Raw genomic sequence first — 7,460 nt, 5'->3', positions numbered from 1 at the left:
TGATGGTTCTAACTTGTTGGTTATGGAGAAAGATGTTGGAACATATCTTTTTTCATATGCTGTCTTGCACCAATAAAATATATGATATATTAATTAAAATAAATAAATTATTATTATTGCTTTTGTTTTATTATGCATAAGATTATGTATAAACAAAATCTGAAACAACAGATCTTTGTATGCGCATACACATCGTGAACAAATATGCCTTTTGACATGAATAGGGGATTCATTTAAGTATATGATTATTATTATAAGACCCTGTTTTTAAGATTTGTAGAGATATATTATGCATAAGGTGAATTTGATAAGTAATACATAAGATTAAGGAGAGAATCCGGTGAGTATGACCCACATGCACTGAGTTTGTGTTTGTGGTGATTCAAATTGTAGCTTTGTACACTTTCATATGTTAGTGCGCATAAGAATAATGGATACCCACTAATCTTTTTCCATCATTCTATATTCCAATTCACACTAAGATCTTTCTTCTACACATGTTTTTGCTTATTAATTCTCTCTATCTCTTTTCTCTTTGTCCTTGTTCTTAGGTGATGTGTACCCAAATTTGCAACCACCATACCTAGCCATTGTTCTTTCCTTTCTTTCTGACCTTAAATTTTCTGTGATGGTGATCACACACCAAATTTTACAAACATTTTTATATAAGTGATCATGGTACAAATTATTGGTAATCAAGGTGCCCACAAGGTTATTATTATAGAGTGTAACGAAGAAAGTAAGTTATTTGGTTAGAAAATTGTATTCAAATTTAGTAATCAATCAAATATTTATTTCTTTTTGTGCCAAACCAACAAAAGAAAAAGAAGGTTAATAACAACCAATAAAGTAAGTTATTTGGTTAGAAAATTGCATCCAAATATAGTGATCAAAATAATTAGTTGGTGTTCCATGACTTTTATGAAAAGCCAAAACAAAAATAACTTATCCTCTGCTCCGACATCATTGTTTAACTCTTTGGTTAATTGGTTTACCAACTAGAGCCTAGAGCCATGCGTATTTGGGGAATTAGGATACTCTCTCGTGAAGACATATTCACCCAAAATAAAATAAAATAATAAGATGATATTTTTATTTCTATGTATAAATATAAAAGTGATAATTTACTTCTCCATTGAGGATGCCTTTACCAGAATAATTATGTAATCTGTTTGTTTTTTTGGTCTTTCATTGGTATTCTTAAGATAAACAGTAGTGGTTAGTATAAAAGCTAATTTTAGAGTGAGTCTTTGGGGTTTGAAAATTTTGTAACCTAGTTAATAATTGTTTGACGTGCCTACTAATTATTAGGATAAAAATGTAAAGTAACTATCTATAACTATTATAAGTATATTCACATTATTCCTAATATTTAAAACTTTGTAATTTAGGGGTGAACATGGTATAATGGGTTTGGTTTATCATCTGTTTGTCTCATCTTAAATGATTGTTGGATTAATTTTTAAATCTGAACAATATTAACTTAACCCTAAATAATGTTCGAACTAATGTTTAAACCTGAAGTTAATGTTATATCTAACTAAATATAATGCATTCTTTTTTTTTTAACTTATAGTATAATTTATTATTATGGATATAGAATTTGATATGTGATATTATATTTAAAACTTTGTAATTTAGAGGTGAACATGGCATAATGGGTTCGGTTTATCATCTATCTATTTCATCTTAAATGATTGTTGGATTAATTTTTAAATATGAACTTCTCCTTGGACCTGAAGATTAACTTAACCCTAAATAAATGGTCGAACTAATGTTTAAACCCCAACTTAATGTTATATCCAACTAAATGTAATGCATTCTTTTCTTTTTAATTTATAGTATAATTTATTATTATGAATATAGAATTTGACATGTGATATTATATATCCACATATATTTTGTAAATCAATCACATATATGGATATGACTCCAAAAATAGATAATCAAAAATAAATATACACAATGTGGCAATCAATCATTTGTAAACTAGTGATACTTGCAAAAACAATTGAAAAAATATGATTAAAATATAAAATTATATCAATAGATAGATTATTACAACCAAATACATTATTTATTTTGGGACAAATTTTTTTTTTATACGCAATTAAATAGACACCACACATATAAACAAAAATCATATATAAATATGGGATGGGTTGAGTCAATTTTTTGAAGTTGGCCTCAAACCAAATGAAACCTAAATTTATGTGGATCCAGGACAGACCTAACCGGATATGCTGATATGGTATCAGCCTATTCACATATATTTCGTATACTTTACAACATAAGCAAGAGTACCACCTTTGCATGAATTATAATTTGAGTATAATATTGATGAGTATAAAGAATTATGCACAATCAGTGTATTATCTACCCTTCATTTGAATTTATTTTTTTTTGAAAAATCAAATATAATTGAAAATGAATGGTAAATAATAAAGTGACAATGTAAAAAATTCATACACTGTCAATGTATACATCTTTTTGTCTTATATAATTTTTAGAGTGTGTGAAATTTTGGTTTCTCCTTCTTCATCATTTCATTTTTTTTAATAATACTGTTGGCGAAAATGTATTTTGTTATTGTGTAGACTACCGCATCGTTGTTGTGCTTCCATCAAATATCATAGTTGTGAATTCTGATCATTTCTTATAATGGAAGGTTCCAGTATTGGATGGAGAAGGTGATATGTGTGGATAATTTTGTTAATAATATGATTTTAAATTATTTTTAAATAAAATTATTTTAAAAATATTATTAGGAGATATTTATTCATTGATTATAACATTATTTTATGGGCTAAAAGAAACAAACATATAGTTGAACATAATATCGCATGACCCAAAATCTTAAAAGAATATGTTTATGACTTCATTTCCCTTATATTTTCTTTAACCATTCACTTTTAAACAATGATACCCAACCCATATAATTACATTTGGATACTATTTGCATTGGTAAAATATCTCTTCACCTTAAAACAATGACTATACCATGTTACTCTCGTTCACTAAAAAAACTGGGAAAATAATTCATTTCTGTTTCAAAGCGTATGTTAAGGGTTGCTCTCAGAAATTAAACTTTTAACATCTGATACATTACAATACTTGGGATCCGGTAGGTAGTGTATATATTTTTCCAAAAAAATGTAATGAGGTGGTGTAGCTTGCTAAATCATTATTCCCAGTATGCTATCTGAGTGGAGGAAAAGTGGATTATCTTCTCTCTGTCATTTGGCTAGTATCTGAAAGAGACAATATCATTATGGAAGCAGGACCATAACTCAGTGCTATTTAGATTTATTTGAACTCGAGATGCATATATGCACTAAGTATTACAAAACTTTTGAGTCAGCTTATGGATTAGTATTATAATAATTCAAGGCAAAACTCTATATATGGCCCCTTTGCAACCGTGTATACTTCTTCCAAGGTAAAATTGGCTTCTGATTTTATATATTTATTGTCTATTTCTCTACTGTTATTTTTATTGGTACTCTTACTTGTTTGTTCATGTTCTCATCGGTTGATAATAATCTTGGAGTGTTCTAATAATGTAAGTCTCTAACTACTGAAAGTTTATTGTTATTAGGAATGAGAAGAGTTAAGAGTTAGAAGTAAAACAAAAATTGAGAAGTTTTAAACCAAATCTTAATGTAATAATTCAATGAGTTTTTATTATTATATTCAAATTTAAAGTCTTATATTAAAATCGAATAGTCAAACACTTTAGTATAAGTAGTAAAAATATAAAATTATTACATTACGATTTTGGTTCATAATTTATCTTTCAGTTTTTCTTTTTTTCGCTTTTCCAATACTCAATAATAATAAAATTTTGCAATATTTGGAGGCTTACCGATCCAATACTAAAAATACATCTCTTACCATCATGAGATAATCAGCATTCCATATGACAAACATGACAAAGGAATAATAACAATGTAAAAAACTTTAATACATATATCTTTTTCTCATCTCAAAATCCCTCAAACACTTCAACACGAAGCAAACATACCCAATATCCACATTGTCAAAGGTAAAGGCCCATTGTTTTTTATTTGCATTTTAGGCCCCAAGTTAAATAAAAAAATATTGACCCAGCAATTTTACTAATATGTGATATAGTAAATTTCTCTCTTGATTAAAATTATACATCAATTATTTAATATATATTCTAGTATTTTAATTGTTGGAAGGTCATAAAATTGTTTAAATATTCAAACCCTAACAAAGTTGTTTGTGACTATGACAATTGCACTTAACTATGCAATAGATAGTGGATATTGAGAATAGCAAGATAACAATGACCAAAGCATCAACTTAAGAAATACTAGAAGTAAGACTCTTGTACATTTCAGTGACTAAACAACATCAACATTGATGAAAATCTCTTAAGTTAATCCAATTTTATTAAGTTAATCCAATTTTATCAATATTCGAGTTTACCAAAGTTTAGTTGAGTATGAGTTTTCATGTAAATTAATCTGATTCTATCTCCTAAACTCATATGAGTTAAATATTGTTAAAAATCGTGTATTTAATTATAAGTATCTTAAGTTTCGTATAACTATTTATATTAACCTTCCATCAAATTAATACTTTTAAGGCTTTGCACATCGTTAAAAGACAAAGTATAGTTTATTTTAGATTTTTTATCTCAGTCATAAGGACAAAGAGTTAAAAGAATATTAAAAGTGTATTGAAAACTAAATCTATCATATCTTAAAACATTTAATATTTAATTTTTATATGCAAGGATATTTTTTAGTCTTTCATCCTCGACTCCTCGCTGATGTTAGGAAAATACTTTAATTTATTCAATTAAAGTATTTTAAAATTGTAATACTTTCCTATTCACAAAAAGTTATCCCACCATTACTTAATACACTGGATAATTATTTATGCCATCTTTGTGGAATTTTAATTAATTTCATTTATACAATTTTATTATAACAAACAATCTTATGACTGTTCTTAATATCATAGTCTTACTGTCTTAGTTAATAAATTAAATTTTAATACATTTAAATCATTAAAACCAGTACCTGGTAAAATGGTACTTATACAATACAATACAACAATTTTACCAATCATGCAATTATACTGACTAAAATTGGTATACCGATCATTTTTCAATTGAATGTTATCGGTCATTTCAGTCGATTTTATTTAAATTTAATTTTTTAATAAAGTAAATTATTATTTTTATCAAAACATTGTTATGAATGATCAAATATACAACTAATATATTTCTTTTATACTTCTAAAAGATGTTATACTACCAAATCAACATTTTGTTTTAAGAAATGTTGTAAATAAAAATAATTATCGTCTTTTTTATTAATTTTTTAACATAATATATATGCATCCAAATTTATCGATATACAATTTAATTAACGAGTCACTGATTAATCCACTGTCCCACTTTAATATCATAATCAATTTGATGATGAATACAATACAATATTAATAATAATATTTTAAATGTGTTATAGGCATATTATGAAATTGTTATGTAGACATGTACAATGTATTAAAAATGAAAATAGACCTCAAGAAAATGCTAGAAGACAAATATGCAAAAACAAATATATAAATTTAATATCTTAGAGAGGCTAATATGTGAAAATATAATTGATGCAAATATTGGAAATCTATATAAAAAATAGCTGGGCAAAAGTTGCTGATATGTCATTCCTTATTCGGTAGTGATTAGTTACCAAATTTTATGAGTTTCACAAACTTTTGTAGAGTTTTCAGGATGAAATTTTATTTCCTTAGTGATGGAATAAGTTGATTATACTAAAAAAACAATAAACATTTTATACGAAGCATTTTATATGAAGGCTCAAAATCAACCTTCATAATCATGTTACATTTCAGACTCAGATGTTCATATAATAATTACTTAACGTTAATGCTATATTTGAAGGAAGAAAATAAGAAGAGAAAAATATGTAAGAGAGAATGCGAAAAGAGAGAAATAGGAGAGAAAATAAAGTAGAATTTTGTGTTGTTTGGTTGTATAGAAAAAGAAAATAAAGGAGTGATTAAACTCCGAGAATGAAGATCAACTCTCACACTTTGATGTCTCATTTGTATGTCAATCTAATTAAAAAGTGACACCTGATTAAAAAGAAAATTCATAAAAATAGAAAATATTTTTTTTATATTACTTGGTGGAATGTGATTAACTTAGAATATGAATATAAGAATTTTTTGGAACACATGATTGTTGAAAGAATTTTTTTAGAGGTTTTCCCCTAAACAAATTGTCCTCGGCAACGACGCCAATTTGTTGAAAGGTGTTTTCTCTTCGGTGTGTTTTCTTTATTTGGTTAAGTAAGTGAACTTGGTTTTATTCTTTGTTCCCTATCTCGGTTTTGTTTTGAAATAAATTCCGACGCCGGTATAATGGTTTCAAGAATATTTCAGTTACAACTTACTTCTAATAATCATGTGAATAAGTTATTCCTTCTTTGGCCTATCTCGACTTTGTTAGAATAAAATCTAATGTCGGTACAATGGTATCGAAGCAATCCCCTATTACATAATTATTAAGTACCTTTGAATACCTTCTCGGATTTGTGGAATAAATTCCAACACCGGTTTAATGGTATTCTAATGTACAAAAATGATGAATAGTTAGTTGTTAGAAATAAATAAAGAACAAAAGAATAATAAAATTAAGTGACTTTTATTTATTTACTCCCTTTCGGGTTCCTTTTATTAACAAACCAAACTTTTTCCTTAAAGAATGTTGGTATTAAAGAATAAATAAATTGCGAAATGTAAATAACAATAAATAAAAGTTAGTTAGTTAGCTCATTACTTTTGTATATTAAAAGGTGTTTTCAACAAATAAATTTATTGATAACACTTTACTATTTTACAATTTACACCTCTTTCAAGATTCAATTGTAGTATAGTATAGGGTTATGTCGAACTACAAGGAATTGCCTAATAGAATGAATCATATGAATATGTCAATGCACAAATAATGAGTGAACATATTTTGGTTGTTTTTTATTTGATTTGATATGCACATAAACACTTAACAAGAAACATGAACTAAGTATTAACAAATTCTTGATAAGACAATATCATTTTGAATGATGAAAGTATTTCTCAACTTCTTATGTATTTGAACTACTTAGACAAATTCTTATGTTTTACTTTGATTAACTCCAAACATCAATGTCTGAAATCCTCATTTTAACGTATGTCATAAAATGGTAGAATGATGATAACTTATATTCACTACTAAACAATACTACGTCCACAAAGAGACTAGGTTGTCACACCCTAATCTTGGCTACTCTAATATTGAAGTAGTAATGAATATAAGATCTTAAAAAAAGTATGTTTAATTTGAGAAATAAACTAAGTATTACAACTATTTCTTAGTTTATTTGTTAAGTGTTTGAGACAAGTAATTTTTCATGACTTGA

Source organism: Lupinus angustifolius, chromosome LG12, assembly GCF_001865875.1.
Source record: "Lupinus angustifolius cultivar Tanjil chromosome LG12, LupAngTanjil_v1.0, whole genome shotgun sequence".
In the NCBI taxonomy this organism is placed as follows: domain Eukaryota; kingdom Viridiplantae; phylum Streptophyta; class Magnoliopsida; order Fabales; family Fabaceae; genus Lupinus; species Lupinus angustifolius.
The sequence above is the reverse complement of the archived record's forward strand: the minus strand, read 5'-3'. Positions refer to the sequence as shown.